Consider the following 24869-nt stretch of genomic DNA (forward strand, 5'->3'; position numbering starts at 1 on the left):
GATCTCAGTGATTCCCAAGGTAAGGTTCACATGTATTTTGTGGTAGAATTGGGAACCGGAAAGCCAGAAAATGAATTCATTCTTATTATCTCTCTGGAGCCATGTGGTCTTTCTCATGTTTGCTTTGCCTAGTGTTCTAGTCATCTCTTTTTTCTGCTTACTCAATATGTATCTGGCTCAACATGGCCTCCAGTTCCATCTATCACTATGTCATGGACTCTTAGGTTTCTCAACCACCATTAATTGACAGTTCTCTTTCTGCTCTTTATTCACATTCTTTTGAGAGGATATAAATGGCTAAGCACAGTTAATTCTGGAGTTCTATGTGTTCATCCCTAATTCAGTCAGTTTGGGTGGAAGGCAGGTCCATGTGATACAACAAGGCTGTTTAGTTTTGCTATTTCAGTAGGGCTGTGGATGGATGCAGTTTCTGTTGAAGGGGATGCTGTTGACAGGGGGGCATTGAATGGTTCAACATTGATTATAGCTGAATTAGTATTTTTTACCAAATCTGACTGGACATGATTCCTACAATGTCTGGAAGAATATCCAAGAATAAACATTCAAGTTTATCAAGTCATCTTCACTCCTAGAGATGTGCCTTTTATTCTTCATTTAATACATATTTTTGCCAGGCACTGATGTAGGTCCTGGAGGTACTGCGGTGAAGACAGGGAAGGGATCTGCTTTCATGGAGCTTACATTATACTGCAAGCGGTAGAAAATACCTAGTAAACAAATGATTACTTAAAATAATACAAGAATATTTTAAGTGCTTTGAACGTGATAAAACTGTGATGTGATAGAGAGTGAATGGGTTTTTAGATAGGGATTTTAGTGAATTCCTTTCTGAGGCAGCTAACATTTAAGCCATAAAGAAGCTATGCACAATTCTAAGCATTTTATGTGTATTAACTCATTTCCCCTCCCATCACATTTAGCTTATGAAGTAATTATTCATATTTTCTATAATTAATAAAGGAGAAAACAAAAGCACAATGACATAATCAAAATATGGAACTCACTTTGGATAAATAACTAATAAGTGGTAGAGCTAAGATTCAAAGCCTGATAGTAGGACCACAGTATAGAGCCCACACCCATAAATACATCCCATGTAGCTTTCTGGGTAATTAAACATGACTCAGATGAAAAAAACTGCTCAGACTACCAATTTCTGGGTGGTTACTTTTTTCATTAAGTCATTTTCAATTTTCTATTTGATTTTCTAGTTTCCTCTTATTTCTGACCATTTAAACACATATTTTAAGCAGAACTACTTTTAGCCTCTTGTACTCAACAAATTTTGACATATAAAATAACTTTATCATGTATACAATAATACAGAAATTTGCTACTTTTCTCCCAATGGAATTAATTTTCTCACGCCACATGTATTAAACGATAGTTTATTTTGCCTGGCATTATGAAGTATTTCAAGTGTATTGAAAAGAATAATCATATAACAAGGACCCAGATTCCCACTACCTGGCTTTGCCAAATCTTATCGTTTTTTACTTTCTTTGTTTTAAATCTTTTTAAAAAAATATAATGATGGGGCGCCTGGGTGGCTCAGTCATTAAGCATCTGCCTTCGGCTCAGGGCATGATCCTGGAGTTCTGGGATCGAGCCCCACGTCAGGCTCTTCCCATGTGAGCCTGCTTCTTCCTCTCCCACTTCCCCTGCTCGTGTTCCCTCTCTCGCTGGCTGTCTTTCTCTCTGTCAAATAAATAAATAAAATCTTTAAAAAAATAAATAAAAATAAAAAATAAAAAAATATAATGAAACAGAAACAGGAGAGCAGCTTATATCTCTCTGTCTGATTTGATCTCTTCTCCCTCCTTCTAGAGGTTTACAACACCTAGAATTTGGTATGTACTCCATCCTTGCATTTCTTTTATTGTTTACTTTTACTACAGATATAAGCGTGCATAAGCAATAGATAGTACTCTCTGGGATGTTTTAGACTTCATAGAAATGTCATACTATATGTATTTTCTGCAACTTGATTTTTTCCCTCTTTTTTTGGTCACCAGTATGCTTCTGAGATTTACCTATGTTGATACATGCAGCTCTGGTTAATTCAATTTTACTGTTGCTTAAAAAACAGAGTTTATTTTCTGTTCTGTTGCTGCTAGTCGAAGTTACGATGAACATGCTGTACTTGTATTCTTGCGTACGTGTGAAAATTTCTTTCGGCTACCACACACCTAGGAATGCAATTGTTGGGTTGTAGGACATGGGAATCTTCATCCTTGACAGATTTCAACAATTTGCTTTTCAAATATTTTACAAACATTTTTATAATTTTACATTATAAAAAATGCATACTCATTAATGAATACCTGGAAACACTGGAAAAGAAAAAAAGACTAAAAATATTTGTGTTCCATATAAAACCTTTTCTTCTATGCCTTTTAGTTATAAAATTGTGACTATATTGTATATGTAAATTTTGGCCCTACTTTCTCATTATATAGTAAATGTGCCCTTGTGGTATTATAAAATCCTATCAATGTCATTTTGAGCAACTGTGTCACATTCCACGAGATGAACATACCACAGTTCATAATCATATTTCCATTGTTCAATATTTTTGTTGCTTCTAATTTGTCACCACTCTAAATAACATTTGTGTAATATATGTAGTTTTAATAAATGTTTTCAAATATTTTGACTTCTGTTTTCTTATATACCTATTCTATGCTCACCACTGAATGTTTGTTTCAAGCCACTCTGCAAGATGAATTCACGTAGGGCTTTTTTTTTTTTACCTTCTTAGATGGAGAGAATCCCATGCGAACACTTAGGATTAACTTAGATGTTGAATAATTTGAATCAAATGATAAAATATTTTCAAAGGATCCTTCTGAATAATTGCCACAGAAGCCTATCTGAATAGTGGCCACCCCTGCATTTTAATAGATTTATTTTGGATTCCAGAGAGCTGCTGACTATTGAAATGGCTGAAAGGAACGAGGAAAGGTTCACTGCTTTTGTTTTTCTTTCAGGACTGTAGCTTTCACCATTTCCAAAGTTAGCATATTGTAGAGACCATGTGTGTATGTAGCAGACACGATTTCTAAACTTTTTCCTGTCCTTTGTCTTTTGTAGTTTTGAACAAACTGTCATAATAAGGTCACAGTACAGGCTCAGCCTTATGTTAACAACTTTTGGAGTTGAAACAGAATCCCCCTGGGAAGGCTGCACAGCAGTGTTTGGCATGTGAACAAAAAAATATCAAAAGAAAGAACGATACAGTTTTCCTGTGATGGCTATACACTCTGCGATCGAGACTCTGGAATATTAATTATAAGGTAGAAGGAGGCAAGCTTGAAAGGATACACAAAACACAAATGTGGATTTCTAATGCAGCTGAAACAAATTAATTTCCCCACTGGTTCCATTTATCTTATAATAAGCCTGAGCTCTGTAGATGGCTCGAGAAAGATTCCTTTCCTAGGCAATTCTTTGGCTAAAATGATAAATAGATTTCAAGTGAAGGGATGCAGGACAGATTGGCAAACTTGGTGAATTCTGTGCCCTCAACTAAAATAGGAGTGTAGAAAGAAAACTGATAGAAGCAGCAAAACTCAGCCAGGAAGAAAAGCCCCCGAGTCGCCACCATCGTTGTGCCTGCTGAGCCTGTTACCCTACAAATACATGACACGTCATACAGAGTTGATGAGGCTGAGGCCACAGGAGGAGGGAAATAGAATGATGGAGGAAGTAAGTACAGGGAGTGACAAATAAAAGAAGAGGTATGGGTTTTGGTAAAGAAGTTTTGCCGGTGAGGAATATAATATGCATTAGTTCACTATGTCATGTGGAGAGTCGAAGATAAAAACACACGATTTCTGGATCTGGCAGGTTCATCATCAATCAAGCCTCAGAATTTGAGTGTCCTAAATGTGGCTCTTGACATTTCCAGTTAGTACTTACGTTACTGAATTGTGGAACAATGCAATCGACCTCAAATATTCTGCTGAAGAGACATTAGACTTTTCTTCTATGTGTCCCAAGGAGCAGCATAAAAAATATCGAGTATGACAGTGTTTCTTCATTTCTTTGTTTCCTTCATTTCCTTGTTCCTGTAAAACCGGTCTAACAGTAGCACTGAATGTAGTTAGGAGCGTGTGCCTATTCAAGGACTGGAGTTGTAATGGGGATTAAATGGAATAATCCTTGAAGAATATTTGCATTGGGCTTACTACCCAGCAAGGACTCAATACTTGTTTGTCTTTGTGAACATTATTATCATTTGCTAGGTGATGAATGTTTTAAGAAATCAGAAAGTATTTTTAAACAAAATATATAATGTGTGTGTGTGTGGAGGGAGAGTCTCATTTAGCACCTATCGAGGGATTCCACACCCTATTCTTACCCTAGGCTTACTTCCAGAGTAGACATGTTTATAGAAGATCTCAGATGTTGGGGATGAAAAAAAAAAAAAACCCAGGTCCTAAAATAAGAGACTTTCAATTGGAAGGCATATCAGAGGTCACTTCCTGAGGATAGAAAACTCTAATGCTTTTATTTTAAAACCATCAGTGATTTGATTGCTTTTAAAAGATAGTCTGTTCAATTTAATAATAAGTATAATTGTTAAGAAGTTTTTCCTTATATTGAAATGAAATCTGACTCCCAGAAAATTATGCTCATTGCTCTTTTGTGTTGTTCCTTGGGGCACATAGGAAAAATATGTCTAATTTCTCTTTGGTGCAATATATACGGTCCATTATAATGTTCTACACAAACCCGCCTTTTCCTTTGCGACTCTGACCACAGCTCATATGCTATTGTATTGAACCCTCTCACTCTCTCAGACACACTTTTTAGCATGCGTTCTAGCATTCTAAAATCTCATTCATTCTAATACCCCAAACTACATTTAAGTGTATTCTGATTAGCTCAGGGTAAAATGGGATAATCTTCCTTGTTCTAGTATTTTATACCTGGTGGTATAGATAAAGTAGAATGATTTTGGGCAACCTCCACATTTTAAAGATAAATTAAATAGACCATACATTTATTAACTTATTCCCTTTTAATTTGTATAAATTGTTCACCCTTATTAATCTCATAGAAAACTAAATCCTCAAGAGGTTTTGTATGCTCTGCTATATTTTGGATTTGTGCCCTAGATTTATTTACCCATGCTAAATGCTAGTTGGTTTCAGTCTATAATTACATTTGCTGAAATCTTTTTTGGTTCCTAAATCTAGCATTCAGCATATTAGCTTTCTCTCTAGTTTCATGTTACCCACCAATTTGATTTCCATGCTATCAAACATTGGTTTGGATTTGAAAGGACACCCTATTTGTTTAAATATTCTATTAAGGTTTAAAGGCTTCCAGAAGAATATTGACTGAAAAAAAAAGCTAAGGTTGGATTAAATGATAGCTTTGGACTGGAAACACAAGGAATTTATATTGACTGTGCATGAATAAAAGGGTGAATAGGGGAGAGGTACTAATATTTTTGAGTACATACATTTTGTGCCATAACTTGTGCTAAGCACCATGTATACATCAGCTCCTAGAAGCCCTCCTACAGTTTTATGAGGTAAGGACGTATCATTTTCCTTCTGTAGATGAAGATAGTGAAGCTCAGGGGTGTTATTAGATATTTAGCATAACATGGCGTAAAGAATAAGTGATGTGATGGTGCTGGATTTTGAGGCTAGATCTGCCAGCCTGGTTTCTCTTAATGAAGCTGAGGTCCAGAATAAGCATGATGGAAGGACTAGCTATCTCCTACTCACACTGCTGGACAGAAGACAATCATTAGTTTAAGGTAATTATTTTTTTTTCTATTTTGAGGCAGAGGAGGAAAAGACTCCAGAGAGTTAAAATAAGTACCGTTTCTGGCTGGTTTTTAATGAATAACTAACAAGTTAGAGTTAGGAAAATTAGCTGAGCAGAGACAAGGTTTAATTTCCCACTTAATTACGTGAAAATACCTCAGTTAGGGGAAGAATTGCTCCACTTGGACTTAGCTTTGGGGAAGCAAAGTGAGATTTGTCTCTCAGTTCCCAACAAGATATTTGTGGCAGCTTTATTTTCACAGCAGGAAAATATAGCCGAGCCAGGGGACTTGAGCAGTTCGTAGCACACGTGAACTGCCTTGTATCTTTCCCATCAGGTGAGGATAACAAGATCAGATGCTGGAGAAGAAACACTCCTGGCACTTCCTGGAAGAGTTCCTCCAGGGCATTGTTAGTACTACAGAAGGACATCCATCAGGTACAAGTGACCTCACACAAATCAGACACAGGGACATTTTATGTTGTTAGTCCTGGCTCAACTCCAGACAATATAATAAGAATGAGCTCCTCTTTGGGATATGAATACTTTATCAATGAGCTAATGTCTCGGAAACCATTAGTGTGGTGGAAGGGAAATACCTGAGTCTTGATGTCAGACTGTGTACAAATATCAGCCCCACCCGGGGCTAGTTGAGTAGTCCTTGGATGCATTTCTTAACTTGGCCAACATCTCAGTTGCAAAATGGTAGAATAATAATTATGTCATAGGCTGCTGTGAGGATTAAACTGCATACCACTCATGAAGTAGAGAGCCTAGAGGCTACCACATAGTAGATACAGAATACGTTTTCATTTCGATTTATTAATAAATAGCTTAGTGCATATCACAAAGCATGTATCAAGAATTCGTCACGTTCCAGACACTGTATGCTAAGGACAGAAAAGTTTTTAAACGTTCAGTTAAAAATTTAAAAACTAATTTAAAAAGATTTCAAAGATTAAAAAAATAAGAAAGACCAATGTTGGCTCACGTGTTGCCATGTTGCGGGGATTTAGGGTAAAGCCTTTGGAGATAGATTACTGGAGTTTCAGTTCTGGATTTTCCAGTTGCCAGCTGTGTGATCTTGAATAAGTTATTGCACCTCTGAGCATCAGTTTACTCATCTGTAAAACGAAAATGATGATAATAACTACCCCCTGGATTGCTCTGAGGATTAAACAATATAGGTAAAATGTTTATCACAGAAGACACTAAGTAAGCACTCAGAAAATACTAGCAAAGACTATTATAAAAAACTTTTTACATGTATTAAATTACATGTATTACATGTTGGGGATAAAAAAAAAAAAACCCAGGTCCTAAAATAAGAGACTTTCAATTGGAAGGCACATCAGAGGTCATTTCCTGAGGATAGAAAACTCTAATGCTTTTATTTTAAAACCATCAGTGATTTGAATGCTTTTAAAAGATAGTCTGTTCAATTTAATAATAAGTATAATTGTTATAGGTAGTGAACTTTACTATATTGTAGATTTCTCGAAGCCTGGGCTATTTTGTACACCTTTGTTCCCCCTTTTATTATGGGCTTTATGAATATTTGTTGAATATTGGGAGTTGGCATGTGTATTTCATTTCTCTCCCACTATGAATTCACCATTTGCAAAATTATAGAATAAGTTATACTTAGTATTGTTCTGTTCGCTATGAAGCTTTAGTTGCAATATAGATGAATTGTATGTCAAAAAAAAATAAGCAAAAATAAATACATAAAAGTCTCAGTGCTTACCCTTCTCTGACCCACCCCAGTGGTTTGGGGTGGGGTATGAGTGCCTCATTTACAACTAGGCAATGGTAGAAAATTACCCAAACTGAACAGCAGAGAGAAAAATAGGTTCCTGATAGATAGATAGATAATAAAATAAAACTAACTAACTAACTAACTAACTAACTAATGGAGGCTAGTCTACCCTACCAAGTCCTTTGGCTAGCGAGAGCAGACAGCCTTTTAGGGGGCATTTTTTATCTATGCTTGTAGGCATTTCCAGGTTTGCTGGCTCATCTATCACCCAGTGTGGGATATATTAAACAAAATAAAGCCTAGAGAGTTCACCAATGTGTTGTTCCTCAGGTTCAAATGTTTTGTTTTGTTTTTTTGATGTTTTTAGTTGTCCTTAGTGGGAGAAGTAAGGAGATGTGTGAATTCCTTTAATGTGTGAATTCTTTGTCAAGAATCACTTAATTGTATTTGTGAGGGCTTATTTCTGGACTTCATTCTATTTCTCTGATGCAGTTGTCCATACTTACGCCAACTCCATACCGTTTTGATTATTGTACTTTTATAGTAAGTCTTGAAATCATACAATGTGACTTCTCTAACTTCATTTTTCTTTTTCAGTATTGTTTTGTTTTAGATTGTTTGGATTTCTGTATGTATTTTAGAATGTGTCTCAATTTCAGAAAAAATATCTGCTAGGATTTTGATAAAGACCAGTGTTGATTCTAGCTCTTTGGAGGGATTTTGCCGTGAAGGTTAATTCCAGCAGCTCTGCGTTTGGCCTGAGATGTTTTGTTAAGGTACCTGCACTACACTGACCTCTGTTCAAGGCATATAACATACTGACTAATAGTTTTGCTTTGTAGTTGTGGTCCAAGGAATTTCAGGGTCAGGTGTATTAGCTTTTCAGGCTTATTTATTGGTAATAGTGGGCTAGATGATTTGTATCTAGTCTCAGTGAGACCCTTGGAGAGCTCTGCTGTTGGCACCAGTTACGTAGCAGAAGAGTCTGTGTGACCAGCAGGCTATAAAAAATCCCAGCTGAGCTTTCATTTCAGACTCCCTGGTTCTGAGGTATTCGCTACACATTTTGATGGTTTCTGATCAAAGAGAGAAAGTATGTCTGCTTGCGAACATTACAGAGGGAAGATAATTGGAGTTTGCCCTTGGCTTCTCTAGAATGCTTCACGTGTCTTAAAACCCCTTCCAATGTTGTTAGGATGCATTCTTTTCCTGCAATAAACTGTAGTAGACATGTAAGCATTTGTCATTTTGAGTCCTATAAGTCTTCTTTAACAACCAAACCCTGCCTAACTGCCCCTAGTAGTGCAGAGATAATTGATAACAATATTAAGTCTTTCAATCCATTAACATAGTTTATCTCTTCATTTATTTTTCTTTAATATTTTTCCATTTTTTATAGTATTCAGTGTAGAGATCTTGCATATTGATTAAAATTCCTAAATATTTTCTGGTTTTTGTTGCTATTTTAAACATTATTGCTTTGTAAACGTATTTCCTGATTTTGATTTGTAGTTTACAGGAACATAATTAATTTTTTTTTTACTGACTTGCTATTAAATTTTTATATTGATCTGGTGTCCTACTGTTGTGTTAAATTTAAAACTAATCACAATGGTTTTATAGACTCCTCAGAATTTTTTACATAAATAATCATATTATCTTGGAATAGAGGCATTTTACTTTTTTCTTTGTAAGTTGTTATGCCTGTTTCTGTCTTTTGCATTGCTAGGATTTCCATTACAATGTTGAAAAGAAGGGGTAAGAGGAGGCATTCTTAATGTATTCCTGATTTTAGGGCAAACATTTGTTAATTTATCAATACAGAAGTTAGCTAAAGGTTTTGCATAGATATCCCTTATCAAGTTGAGACAATTCCCTTCTATTCTTAGTTTGCTCAGATTTTTATTGTGCATGTTGAATTTTATACACTTCTTTTTCTGTAATTATTGAGAGGATCATAAAATTGTTCTCCTTAACTTGTTAATGTGGTGAGTTGCATTGATTAATTTTTAAGTATTAATTTAGTCTTGCATTCCTGGCATAAAACCCTCCAATAGTTGGAGATGATCTTCTTATAGACAAACAACAATTATACTGAGAAGGAAAAGAAGTATATACATGTATTTTTTCATTAATTATTTTTTCAGGAAAGGTGGCATCTAAGCTAATGACCTGGTTGGAAGGCATGGGCCTAAGTGTTCACAGGCTGGAAAGTTAGATTTATCAAAGTATTGCAAAACCTGAAAATGCTTTAGAACTCAGCTATGCCAATGGAGTATTGACCTGGAAAACAATGACTAAGCATGTCCGTGTGATCAAAGAGAAGGCTCAGTTTCAAGCATGTGGTACCAACGGCAATCAGTCTGCAGGGGCTTCCCCAAGAAATGGACAAAAATCTGTTAAATTGTGCCGTACGAGTGCTGAAAATTGACAGGAGAAGGCAAGGGTAGTAGTAGATTCAATACCAGTTCAAATTTTCTTTGACATCTTAAGTAGGGTTGGCCTCCTTTGGTCTTTTACAACCCTGAGATTCTTTTATAATCCCTGGAAGTTCTCAAGAGAGAGACTACACTTCCTGCAAACAAGGAAGTGATGTAATATAGTGCTCATGAGCAGGGACTCAGAACTAGACTGTCTGAGTTCAAATCCCAGGTCTGCCACTCACCAGTTGTCCCATCTTGACATTTCTACACTCTGTGGTGCAGTCCTTGATGATGATAATTATGGTGATGACAGCTGTAATAGGACCCACTCCATGGAGTTCCATGGAGAACTTCATGGAATAATATACATAATATGATAACAGTGCCCAGCATGTAGAAGCATTCAATAAATATTTGCTATGATTAGGAAAATATGTAACTAGTATGTAAATACCACAAGAGCAGGGATTTTTGTATGTTTTGTTCCCTTGTGGATCTGCAGTGCCTTAAATAGTGCCTGAGACATAGTGGCGTGCCATGAAAAATATACTGAATGAATGAATGGGACATTATTTGCCTCTAGAACTGATGAGTTGCACATTATTGGTTAGAATTAGTCCCATAATCTAGCAATTTAATGGATTGGCCCTTGCTCAGGCAGTAGCCTGCTGAACTGGACAGATGGTTGGGGTGAATGCCAGTACCTGCCCTCCTGCAGGCGTTTTCCGACCTACAAATGTCATGTTTTGGTTCAGGGCGACTCTGCAGAGTAACCATATCAATTATAATACAAACCAAACACTTTTGAGAATGAAAGGGGTGCCGTTAATGACAGCAGAATAACAGGCATAAGGTGGGACTGTCTGGGACCAACCAGGAGACATGGTCACCCTAATTCAGCACCCTCAATTACAACTGACTCGATTAAGAATTGGTGGAATTCCCAAAAGCAGTTGTCTCTTGAATGGACAGAGTCCTGATGAGTCTGTCTCTTACTTGGGCATTTTTCGTGCAAAACCGCACGAGCCAAGTAGCGATAAGAGAAGTTCAAAGGGGCAAACTAGAATAGCTGAGTCGCCTAAAAGTGGAGCACCACTGCAGAGGGATTGAAGACACGACCCGGCCTCTGCAGCTGTTGCTGTGTCTCCAGAGACACCTGGGCTGTTCTAGTCTCAGGTTCACTTTAGATTTTTCCCATGACTTTAGCTCTTTGGCGACTGGGATTCTTTCCTGTTCTTGTGTAACTTCCCTGATGATCCGTATAATAAACTGTCGTTACTCGAGAGGAACTGGCTAGATCTTTGTTCCTTAAAATCTGCAAAAGTGTAAGTCACATATATACAGTACATCCAGTAACAGTTGTTTGTATTTTTTCCAACAGACTTCTCTCTGTCAGTGCCCTGCTGTCCTTTGGTGTGCTTTTAGCCCATAATACTGAGATACTCTCTAACCCCTTGTCCACATGAAATTAATGCAGGCTTGTGGATTAATTGAGAAATCATTTGTTAATAATTAATATTATCTGTATTATATTCAGCTATGGGCTAAATGAACTTTGGGCCTTGCCTGGGAGTCTTACCAACATTTATAATGTTTCCCCGAGAAAAAAAGCATTTCAGATTCCAACCAAGAGGGCCAAGGCATTATTTTAGAAACTAAAATCAAGGACAGATGGTTTGATAAGTATGAGTGCATTTATGAGGACAATGGGGCAGAATATTTTAAACTGGGACTCTCCTGGAAAGGCAGAGCTAAATGGGAACCACAAATATCAGAGGCGCAGGGCTGTGTTCCAAGTCATCATAATAGGGGTATTATGGTAGAAAATGTAATTAAAGACTAACTAAATGACAGTAATGTCAAATGGACCAGAAAAGAAAATATGCATGTATCGGTGATAAGAGGTGGTTAAAGGAGACCAGAACTCTCCAGAAAGAGTCTGGAGGGAGTCTGGAGGGAGGGTAGAGAGAGCTGTAGATCTTGGGAGAATTGGTAATGGAGGATAATAGCACTTTTTACCTCCTGATATGTTTTTAGCACTTAATAGCCAGGTCAGCAGGAACTCTTGTGTTTTGGAGACCTCAGTGATTTCCCTCCACATTCTTTCCTTCCCATAGTTATCACAGAAGGATTAAATTAGATACAGTTAATTGCTGCAGCCTGAAATTACTTCAGTAGGGGGAAATATAAATATTCTGACATAAAATGCAAATTCATGTACATATCAATTAAATGCTCTTTTGCAATAAAATGAGTTAATCCTGCATCAGCAAATGTGAGCCAGCCAATAAGACGGACTTTTCTGTTTTGTAAAGCAGAAAGGTGGGAGGCCAGATCAAAGCCACTGAGAACCCAAAGGCAGAGTGGGTTGGGGTGCAAGTTTAACAGAGCTCTGAAAAGGAAGGTCTGAGGAGAACATTTCCTAACTTCAGGACACAGTGACCTGTCCTTCACTGTTTGGTCTCCTAGCAGAATTTGTGCTGAGAGGAATTTTCGTCTGACTCTGCAATATATTTATGCACATGACTAGGAAGTTTGCTGATGAACTGTATGATGCCTGTCACCATAAGGTCATGTGATTTACTGAGTTTTCCATTTTAGACTCAACTGACTTTTTTATATAGGAGTGTCATTTCAAAGTTTTAGTAGTTGTCCACTTCATATAATCTTTGTATGTGCCTCCCACACTTGTCTGTCAGCAAAAATAAACTAAACTGAAATAAAAAAGTAGAACTTTACTCTGACATCCTCTTTGAAGTTCTGACTAAAACCACATCTGTTAGTCCCGAAGCCATTTTAATAAATCTGCCATGTTCACGTGCTTATTTAGAAGAAGAAAGCGTCATCCACTCTTTGAAATTTCAATCTGAATCTATTTTAAAGACTCCTATCCCATCCTAATCATCTAAATAGATGTGAAACTATTAAAATATTTAAAAAGCTTCTTTTTCTCAATAGCCTTTTGACATAGCTGGCAGTCCAACTGAGGTCTAGTGCAGCAAGATGTTCAATTTTAAATTAGAGGTCATTAGAACATTTGCACCCATTATAGTTGGGATAAACTGAGAGCAGTTTAGAACCGTAAGTTTATGTGGAGGCCACTTTCAGGCAAACAGGCTTGAGCAATAGAATGTAGAAAAGGCCCAGCAGGTGACCCACCTCAGAATATCCATAGGCCCTAACAGACCAATGGGCTACTTACAACTAGGTACAGTTACCAAAAAGGGAGAATTCCATACATTCCGTACATTGCCATGCCTCCTTGACCTTCCCTCTTTAAAAATGGCCCCCACCCACTGCCTCCTGGCAGACAGCCTCTTCTCTGTTGTCCTTCCTGCTGCTCCCTTGCTGTGTATTCAATAAACTTCTGTCTCCTTTTTTCTGCCTCAGGTGAATTTTTAAATTTTTTATTTAAGTTCAGTTAGCCAACATATAGTACATCATTAGTTTTTGGTGTAGCGTTCAATGATTTGTTAGTTGCATACAGCACCCGGTGCTCATCACATCACGTGCCCTCCTTAATACCCATCACCCAATTACCCATCCCCCCACCCACCTCCCTTTCCACAGTTTGTTTCCCGGTGTCAAGAGTCTCTCATGGTTTGTCTCCCTCTCTGATTTCTTCCAATTCAGTTTTCCCTCCCTTCCCTTATGATCCTCTGCACTATTTCTTATATTCCACTTATGAGTGAAATCATATAATAATTATCTTTCTCTGATTGACTTATTTCACTTAGCATAATACCCCCCAGTTCCATCTGTGTCAATGTAAATGGTAGGTATTCATCTTTTCTGATGGCTGAGTAATATTCCATCACATATATGAACCACATCTTCTTTATCCATTCATCTGTTGAAGGACATCTTGGCTTCTTCCATAGCTTGGCTTTTGTGAACATTGCTGCCATGAACATTGGGGTGCAGGTGCCCCTTCTTTTCACTACATCTGTGTCTTTGGGTAAATATCCAGTAGTGCAATTGCTGGGTTGTAGGGTAGCTCTATTTTTAATGTCCTAAGGAACCTCCATACTGTTTTCCAGAGTGGCTGTACCAGCTTACATTCCCACCAACAGAGTAAGAGGGTTCCCCTTCCTCCATATCCTTGCCACATCTGTTGTTTCCTGCCTTGTTAGTTTTATCCATTCTTACTGGTGTTAGGTGGAATTGCATTGTGGTTTTGATTGGTATTTCCCTGATCCCAAGTGATGTGGAGCATTTTTTCATGTGTCTTGTTAATTTTAGCCATCCTAACTGGTGTGAGGTGGTATCTCATTGTGGTTTTGATTTGTATTTCCCTGATGCCAGGTGACGCGGAGCATTTTTTCATGTGTCTTTTGGCCTCAGGTAAATTCTTGTCACTGCCTGCCTGCACCACTGGCTTCCCCCACATCATTGCCCCATATTTGGGAGCCCCCATCTGATCAAGAGACACCCGGTTTAGGCACCACATTTTACTTATCTCTTAAATAGAGAGAATACAATAATGTCCTTATATATATTGCTTTGAGTGGTTGTTTTCTAGTTTTCTTTACCTTTGTTAAGTAGATTTAAGGGAAAATCTAATCAAACCCTACTTCATCCAGCATTAAAAGTTAGGTGGACTTTTCTAAAAGCCCTTGAACAATTTTATATTTTTTCAGACAAGTTTTTTCTGTTTTTTTTTTAACCATATGTGTGATATAATATAAAGTATATTTATTTGTTTGCAATGTGTGTTACAGGGGTTTTTTGAAACCTATAGTCAGTTTGATTTAATGTTATACTCTGATAAAAGCGTAAATATCCAGTTAGTTCAATCCAATTTTTGAAGGAAATAGTTGTTCCTCCCAAGTCGTCAGTATTTATGGCCATTTATAAATACATAAAATTTTTTTCTTAACCTGGCCGTGACTCCATTACCCACAAATAAATCCCGTCCTGAAAGCCATTGCTCTTTGGCTTTTGAAGTTAATTTACTTTAATTCATGGGTAAAGCCTAATGCAAAATAAATGTAGACAAACACAATTTCCTATGCTTCCATGTGCAGAATGGGTTAATAGTAGATATAAATCAACTGTGCTATAAATTTTAAAAAGCTAAGGTGTAATGTAATAGAAGAAGAAATCAGTATTTTGGTCTTCAGCTCAGGTGTTCCCTAGAGCACAACCCTTGGAATGTCTGAAGTGATAAGTGCCTTTTTGTATGCTAATAAGATGACAGATGGCTGGAGGTTCCAGAATAGCCTCAGGATGGGGGCTGATTGCCAGGGGAACAACCATGTGATTAGAGAGTTGGAAGTTTTAGCCACTGCCATTTTCTTCTTCCTCCAGAGAGAAGGGGGTCTGAAGATCAATGTCATCAATGGCCAGTGATTTAACCAATTATGCCTATGTAATGAAGCCTCCATAAAACCCATATACCAGGAGGTGCTGGGTACGTGGAGCACCTGGAGAGGGCATGAAGTTCAGTGACCCCAATCTCCATACCTTGCCCTACGCATCTGTCATGAGCACGCTATGAAGGCACACACACGAGTTGCATCTTTCCACAATGTCAGCTTTATTCAGTCATAAAGCAAAGTTAAATCATAACTATAAAGCAGGTTCAGGATTCCAGACTCAACGACGTTTCACCATGGGATTAAACTTGCCTTTTACACAGCGCACAGAGCAGGACAGAAGACAAGCCACACAACAGACAAGCTAACAGAAGGGTGCAGAAAGTTAAGGAACCAAAGGCGAAGTCATTCTGGGAGCTCGCAGTTGAGATAAGGCGTTGGTCTGGTCCAGGTCAGCTCTTGGCACTTACTGCTTCTGATGTTCAAGCAGGGAGGGATCTCGGTTCTGTTCAGAGATCCATAGGGCAGAGCCTTTGGTGGCAGCTGCCTATTCTAAGTGGTCAGACATAGAGAGGTCATGTCTGAAGAGTCTGACAGATTGCTGCCCAAATTCTTCCCTTGTTAAAGGGATTTAATCAGTTTTGAGTCTGGTTCTGCTCCTTATCAGTTCTGGATGTCAGCTGACATTGGTCCCGGCGAAATCTCATAGCTGCAGGACCTTAACTGCTTGCATCAGTGCTTCACACAGGGTCCTGCTTGACAGGAGAGAAGCCATTTTGCTTTCTACATTCTGTTTTATCTGGCCATTTCTGAGTTGTATCACTATATGATAAATGGGTAATAGTAAGTAAAGTACTTCCCTGGTTTCTTGAGCCATCCTAGAAAACTACTGAACTTAAGGAGAGAGCACAAGTGAAAACCTGGATTTGCAATTGTTGTCTGAAATGGAGGGGGACAGTTTTGTGGGTCTGAAACCTTAACCTGTGGGATCTGAAGCTATCTCCAGATAGGTAGTGTCAGAAATATGTTACATTGTAGGCTACCCATCTAGTATCAGCTGAGAATTGGAAGATTGGTTGGTCTGAGAAAAAAATCCGTACATTTGGTGACCAGAAATGAAGTATTGAGAATGACTGGGGAGTAGAGTGTGTTGAGGAAAATAGAATTCACAAGGCAATGCTGGCTTGGCTTTAGGTATTTCTCTGTAAATACTTAGGATGAATGCAGACATTGTGTATTGCTGGTTGTCACAAAATAAAAATTCCCACCCATGATGTACAAAGGGGCATGCTTAACCAGTAACTCTCAAAGCAGGGCAATTTTTCACTAAAATTTGATTCATGATCGTGATGTAGTTTTGGAATGTTGTTGGGGTCCAAAGCCGACGGCCCAGAAAGAATTCTTGAGACATCTCTGGTGCAAACATTGAGTTTATTAAAGCACAGGGATGGGACCCCTGCACAGAAAGAGCTATTGAACTGAGCTAGTGAGGAGTAGCTGATTATATACTTGGGAGTCCGGGGAGGTCAGGAGAAAGGAAAGGTGTCTAGAAGGACTTTCACTTGCTTAAGAAGACCCTCAGGCTAACTGAGGGCCTTGGCAATTGTCAAGCTCTGCTTGTTTTTCCCTCTAGCAAAAGCCTTCACATTAAGACAGTAGGCAGCTTCCTGGAGGAATGTTCTACTCTTTTTATCACAAGTCCTTGTCAATGGGCTGTAGGTCCTAAAGAAATTTGATTTTATTTACATTGCCTTTTGCCTCTGTTTCCCACATCACTCATGGAGGAGAGGGCGATATTAGGACTCCAGGAAATTGAGTTATGGGCCCTGGAAGTTAGGTTATTGATAAGAATACTTTTTCCTTGTAAATTACTAAGACATTTGTAAACTGATGGAGACTCATGTCCTGCAGGACTGTGATCTCTATCAGTTAACCATTTGTTTTCCCCTTCCTTTAGTTTTAGGGCAGACAGGAGTGGCTGAGGAATGTCACGTGTATCCCACCCAGGAGTGGGAGGGGGGGAGGTTCCGGGGTGTTGGCTTGTGCTTTTGTCCTCAGCTAGCCTTCTGCTCCCTCATCACTCAGAAATCCACAGTGATGTGGCTGACTTTTTTAAACAAATGAAAAATAAAGTATTGGGTAATTAAAAATATGGAATTTAGAGCTAGAGGTGCGCCAGATTTGCCTTTTGGCCAAAGATGATTCAAAAATAAATCTGACACTTTATTAAAGATGTTTACCATTGTTACAATTTTATTACTAAAATTTTTACTTGATCTATTTTTAAAGTTTACCATTAAAATCCAGGATTTATAACTCTTAAGCACTGTTAGCTCTTGATTTCTCTGGAGTTCTTCATACTGTGGATTTTGCAATACGAAATACTTTTATGTGAGGTCCATGTTGGGGCAAAATCTGTTTCAGCTACTTCTTCCAGAATAGGATACTTCTGGGTTGTGATACCGCCACTGTAATTAAGCTTTTCTTCCTCTCTAATGAGAGCTGACTATAATGAGTGGTTAACTCCTCTTCAAAGTCTGGATTCAGACTTGATCCGTGCTGTTGCAGTTGTTGCGAGTGATCCAGTTCCGCACATGGAAGTCCGGTGCGTTGTTGGGAACACCACTTTCTGAATATTGCAGAAGCAGGCTTGTGGTTGCTTTACTTATTGTTTTCATTCAAATATATTTTTAGGCACTTCCTGCTTTACATTATCTCTTGAGAAAATTTGTTCTTTTTAATTTTTTTTTTTTATTATATTATGTTAGTCACCATACAGTATTTTGATGTAAAGTTTGATGAAACCTTAGAATTAGAAATGCAGCAATGGAGCAACGTGATTGGCTTCCTTATCTAACAAAATTTTGTTTGAATTCCTGCCTGCATTCCAATTTTTTACCTCTGCACTGTGATCCTAGTATCTTCTGATAGAGTGATAGGAGAATGTTTTTTAATAGCGTTAAATATCATTTAAGAGATGGTTGCAATCTCAAGGCACAGAGATTGCCTGCTCTAGTTTACAAACAACATTCTGTGCAAACAACCAATGGTTATTAAGTAAGACCGGCTATGTTGGTGTTTTTATCTGCAGCATAAAATATTAAGGGTTTCTTTTTTTTTTTTTTAAAGATTTTATTTATTTATTTGTCATAGCAACAGAGAGAATGAGAGAGAGAGAAAAAGAGTGCACAAGCAGGGGGAGTGGCAGGCAGAGGGAGAAGCAGACTCCAGGCTGAGCTGGGAGTCAGATGTGGGGCTCAATCCTGGGATCATAACCTCAGGTGAAGGCAGATGCTTAACCAGCTGAGCCACCTAGTTGTCCCAAGGCTTTCTTTTACTCAAGCAGGTTTCAATATTGATAGCTATTTCTCCATCTGATTTAAATGGCAATTCCAATATCTCTTGTAAGTCTTGATTTTTGCCTTTGACTCAAGAAGAATGGTAAAAGTGGCCCAACATTTTTCTGCGTACAGCTAGTGATTTTGCTATATTATGCTCTATTATAATTAATTTTTGAACCACAGTCAAAAAGTATGAACAAAGCATCTATTTAGGTAATTTCAAAATCCCTCACAACTTTTGTCACATTGTCAATGACATTACATGCAATTTTTAAAATCATTTTCCATTTACGAAATATTGTTTAGGGGATACCTGGGTAGCTCAGTTGGTTAAATGTTGGACTCTTGATTTCGGCTCAGGTCATGATCTCAGGGTGGTGAGACTGAGAACCCCGCATTGCTCTCTGCACTGAGTGTGGAGCTGCTTAAGATTCTCTCTCTCCCTCTCCTAATGCCCCTCCTGCCTACTCATGTGCCAAGTGCACGTGCTGTGTCTCTCTTTCAAAAAAAAAAAGAAAAGAAAAAAGAAAGAAAAAATTTTGTTTAGTACAATTTACTATATTGTCAGTAGGGTGATTGGGAGAATTGAAAGGTGGCCCCCAAGATTCCTGCCCCTTGATGTACACACCCTGTATGATTCCTAGGATTATGAATATGATGATATTTTGTTAAATGGCAAAATGGATTTCATACATGCAATTAAGGTCCCAGATCAGTTGATCTTAAGATATAGAAATTATCCATGGGGGCCTGGTCAATCATATGTGTCCTTTAAATCTTAGGTCTACAAGTCAGAGGGTCAGAAATTTAAAGAAGTTTAAATATTTTCTAATTTTCCTTGTAATTTCTTCTCTGACACTTGGGTTATTTAAAAGTATCTTTTCCTCCAAAGTAGTGGGTATTTCTGGATGTCTTATTGTTATTTATTTTTAACTTAATCCTATTTTGGTCTGAGAACACAATGCTATTTGATTACATTTAAGTTTATTGATACTTGTTTTTGTCCCAGAGTATTTTCTGTCATGTTGAACATACCATGTGTACTTGAAAAGAAAGTGTTTTCTGCAGTTGGGTATGATGTTTTGTAAATGCCAATTAAATTAAGATGGTTGATAGTGTTGTTCAGAACTTCTTTGTCTTTCCTGAATGTTTAAAATTAGTTTTTGCAATTGGTGAGAGAGGGGTGTTAACACTGCCAATTAGGTAGCTTCGTGTATTTCTCTCTTTAATCCTGTTATTTTTGTTTCATGTATTCTGGAACTCTTTTATTAGGTATGCACATATTTATGATTGTTGTGGCTTTGATATGAATTAATTAATTTGTCATTATATCAGGAACATCTTACCTCTGTTAATACTCTTTATCTTAAAGTTTGCTCTATATGATAGTAATATATATTAATATAGCATGTATAAAATTAATCTATAAAATATTGTATTAATTATACAATTAACATAATGTATTATAAAATATGTAAGTAACAGAACAAAACAGATTTCTTTACCCTTCTCAGACTTACTGAATCATAGTTTTTGGAGTTAGCTTTATAAATCTATATTTAAAAAAATAAAACCTCCCTGTTGATCCTGATTCAGCATTCAAGACAGGTATTTGATTACTAAGGTAAATTAAAAAAAATTGTTAGTGAATTTAAGATATAAATCCTGAAATTCTAATTTTATAGAAGGACGTCAAAATGGAAGAAAATAGGAATCTTCCAGGTCACCTTGGGTGAGAAAACTGTGTGACTTGAAATTTAAAATACTTCATTCTGTATCTCCAAGTTATCTCAAAGTTAGGAAGTAAGAATGATGCAAGTTGGGGATATTTTATAAGCTTAATGAATGTTCGGTTATGTAGAAGCCAGAGTTATTTACTGTAATAATGATTTGCTCAGTTTCTTAAAGTTATACTTTATTATTAATTACATAGATATTAGTGATACAAAATATCACTGTTCTAAGTTGTAGAATATTCTATGTGATAGAAACTGCAGTTTCAGATGGAGATAGTTAAAAACAACCTCTCCGAATTTAGTTTAATTGAGCCTAGGTTTTCGCTCAGGATTTTTTCCCTCCTGGGTTTCTCATGTAGAAAGAATTGATGGGAAACTGTATTATCCGTCCAACTGGAAAGCAGGAGAAGTTCCGGAAGTCAGGATTAATAAGCTGTTTTATCCACACACATGCACATGTGCATGCGTACGCACACATACACAATCTGCTCACATTTGCAGGCCTTATAAAATGCGGACGATCTTTTTTTATTAGTTTCTACATGGGAATCTAACCAAAAGAGTGCAATTAAAAGAAATTAGAGTAGAGTCAATGATTAGGCATCTGTGTTGTAGTTTTTCAGTTTTGTTACTTGGCATTGCTTTTGCAATGAAAGAACTGAAAACATCGGACTCGAATATGGGAAAATCAACAAGAAAGATGGCAAAGAAAGAATATGGAACAAGAATTGAAATTTTCCATGTCTATTTTATTGCTATCCTAAGGACAAGAGTAGTTTTTTATCTTTTTACTACCAATCACTGTGGCGTTTACTTTTAAGTGAACTCCTTTCTTGGAAGGAGGCAGGGGCTGGGACAAAGCAGGCAGAAAAAAAGATTTGGTTTAATGTCAGAGTTCACAAGTTGGGCAGGAATCCCAAGGCATAAAATTTAATAGGTTCTTCTCATACAAGGTGCCCTGGAAAGCCTGGGGACGTCTAAAACAATAATTAGTCTCCAGACAGGACTGTGGAGTGGAAGACACACTTCTTGAGGTAGTTGGCCTGCAGTTTCTCAGTTCCCACGCTGACTGCAGTACTATGGGAGACTCAAAAGCCATCATCCCCAACATTTTTCAGTCTGCAAATCACTTTAAAAACCCCAAGCGGAAGATATATGATAGTGAAATATAGTCAGTGCTTGGAGCCAGCCGCAATTCGCGCTCTTGGCATAGTCACAGCATAAAGTAGCTTTAAAAAATACTGCATTGCTTTATAGCTCCTTGTTGAGTTACAGAGTGGTATTTCCTTAAAATTTTTGCTCATTTACATCTCCTGTTTGTTTGTTTTTGTCTTTGTATTAGCTTGGCATGATGAGAGCCAGTGTTTGGTCTGGGGAACAATTTTACTTTATGATTTTCTGGGTTCACAAAGTAGGGAACAGAGGTAACTGTCAATAGTTCAAGCCAAAATAAAACACTCCCCTGAAATTTATGACTGATACAAAACATTTGTTTCTTTATCCATTTTTGGGGTTCAATTAAAAACTGAACTACGTAGTGTCGTTTAAAACTGCCAGAGAGCTATAGTCACCTAAAATAACCTCCTAAGTTCTTAACAACTCAAAGATGTTGGTTGAAGCAGGCGGTTCTAATGAGTGTGACTTTGCAACTTAACAGGATGGGATAGGAATTGGATTTTCCATTTCCTGAAGGCAGAGCTGGTTTTATATGTAGGCAGAGTAAGCAGCTGCTTCTGTATTGGGATTTGAGGAGTACTAAAATCCTTTCCCTCTTCTCTGAAGTACATATTTCATCTTCTGAATATTCACAATTACAGAAAGAAAGAATCTTGGAGGCTTTGTAACCCAGTTTCCAAGTTTTAGAATGAGGAAACTGAGATCCGGAGAGGTCAAGTACTTTGTCCAATCTTGACTTCTTTCCAGAAGTTTACATAAAGTTACATAAAATTAACATAACAGGGAATCTATAAAACCTGGGGGGGGAGGAAAAGAGAAAAAAATATTAACTTGCATTCTGTAATGACCTATTAGTTTTTTCTATGTAACCCAAAATATCTTGGAATTCTTTTTTTTTTCTTAAAGCCTTTACTTTGAGACATGATGGAAAAACGCGACAGGTACCCATGGCAAAGACATGATCACAGAAGTGAAGACAATCTAACCAGAGAGCTTTAATGCCTGTCAGCTAATGTTGAAGCTTAAGCTCTGAGTGTGACATGCTGCAGGGCTGAAAGGAATGGTAATCAGTATTCCTCTCCTTCTTCTTCACCCTCTCCTTCAACAGAATCCACACCAACCTCCTCATAATCCTTCTCAAGGGCAGCCATGTCCTCACGGGCCTCAGAAAACTCTCCTTCCTCCATGCCCTCCCCACATACCAGTGAACAAAGGCACGCTTGGCATACATCAGGTCAAACTTGTGGTCCAGGCGAGCCCTGGCCTCAGCGATGGCTGTGGTGTTGCTCAGCACACACACAGCCCTCTGGACTTTGGCCAGGTCTCCGCCAGGTACCACAGTGGGAGGCTGGTAATTAATACCCACTTTGAAGCCGGTGGGGCACCAGTCCACGAACTGGATGCTGCGCTTGGTCTTGATGGTGGCAATGGTAGCATTGACATCTTTGGGAACCACGTCGCCACGGTACAACAGGCAGCAAGCCATGTATTTACCATGGCGAGGGTCACATTTCACCATCTGGTTGGCTGGCTCAAAGCACGCGTTGGTGATCTCTGCTACAGAAAGCTGCTCATGGTAGGCTTTCTCAGCAGAGATGACGGGGGCATAAGTGGCCAGAGGGAAGTGGATGCAGGGATAGGGCACCAGGTTGGTCTGGAATTCCGTCAGATCAACATTCAGTGCTCCATCAAATCTGAGGGAAGCAGTGATGGAGGACACAATCTGGCTAATAAGGCTGTTAAGGTTAGTGTAGGTTGGGCGTTCAATATCGAGGTTTCTACAACAGATGTCATAGATGGCCTCGTTGTCTACCATGAAGGCACAATCAGAGTGCTCCAGGGTGGTGTGGGTAGTGAGGATGGAGTTGTAGGGCTCAACTACAGCTGTGGAAACCTGGGGGGCTGGGTAAATGGAGAACTCCAGCTTGGACTTCTTGCCATAATCGACAGAGAGACGTTCCATCAGCAGGGAGGTGAACCCGGAACCAGTTCCCCCTCCAAAGCTGTGGAAAACCAAGAAGCCCTGAAGACCTGTGCACTGGTCAGCCAGCTTCTGAATTTGGTCCAAGATGAGGTCAATGATCTCCTTGCCAATGGTGTAGTGCCCACGGGCGTAGTTGTTGGCAGCATCTTCCTTGCCTGTGATGAGCTGCTCAGGGTGAAAGAACTGGCGGTAGGTGCCAGTGGGAACTTCATCAATGACTGTGGGTTCCAGGTCTACAAACACGGCCCTGGCACGTGCTTGCCAGCGCCCGTCTCACTGAAGAAGGTGTTGAAGGAGTCATCTCCTCCCCCGATGGTCTTGTCACTTGGCATCTGGCCATCAGGCTGAATGCCATGTTCCAGGCAATAGAGCTCCCAGCAGGCATTGCCGATCTGGACACCAGCCTGGCCGACGTGGATGGAGATGCACTCATGCATGGTGGCTACGGGTTAGCAGGCGCAGGCGACAGGAGCAGACACCGGGTCCCGGTTACCGTCCCTGACAAGCTAAGAGTCGAGGTAAGTAACGCACTCTGGAATTCTTTTTAACAACTTCTATAAAAGGAAAATTGAGTCACAGCCTTCATAGCAATTATAAGAAAAAAAATCATGTATTTTGCAAAAGTACAATTAGCAGCTAGTTTTAATATTCTGCTCAGACAGGAATATCTCCTGGGAAGATCTTCATAAAAGGACTGTTTGTGATGTAATAAAGAAACTCTTTTATAAATCCTGAAAATGAATGTAACTGTGAATTCAGAGAAATGTTGTTTTATAATAACCTTCAGTGTGGATTGATGGCCATACACCAAAGTGCAATTACATGAAAGTAATTCTGTTGGGGCCCAGGATGATGGTACCCTGCTCTGAACTGGTCTGTCTAGATTTAGGAAACACAATAAGATATATGCTTAGAACAGCTGAAAATGATTTTTACTAGAGTCAATACAATATTAGCAGTAGTTGGCATATTTGACAAGCTTTGACCTTCTCACATCTTGATGTAAATCACATGCTTCCCTGAAAGTGGTCAATTTAAAAATCCATTTTAACAGTTGTATGCCTTGTGTACAAAGAATAGGAATTCAACTGCTAGAGCAAAAACCTCAAGAGAAAATGAAGATAGAACATTTTAATTGGCCAAGAATCTAGAGATTAGGTTTTATGATGAAACCAGTGAAGAGTTAGACATTGAGAATCCAATATGTTCCCACATATGCTCTGAGAATTTTGCATTTTCATTTAATGCCATAGGAGTGAAGCAGATGAAAACTTCCAGTAAATTTAATTTCAGAATAGTTTGAAAGCTATCCCTTAAACAGATT

General features: G+C 38.3%; 1 pseudogene; it reads right to left on the reverse strand.

Annotated features, from left to right (window-relative positions):
- Window positions 1–22533: 22533 nt before the first annotated feature.
- Window positions 22534–24075, reverse strand: LOC109489572 (annotated as a pseudogene).
- Between the last annotated feature and the right edge of the window lie 794 nt (window positions 24076–24869).

The sequence above is a fragment of the Ailuropoda melanoleuca genome, chromosome 2 (genome assembly GCF_002007445.2).
Source record: "Ailuropoda melanoleuca isolate Jingjing chromosome 2, ASM200744v2, whole genome shotgun sequence".
In the NCBI taxonomy this organism is placed as follows: Eukaryota; Metazoa; Chordata; class Mammalia; order Carnivora; family Ursidae; genus Ailuropoda; species Ailuropoda melanoleuca.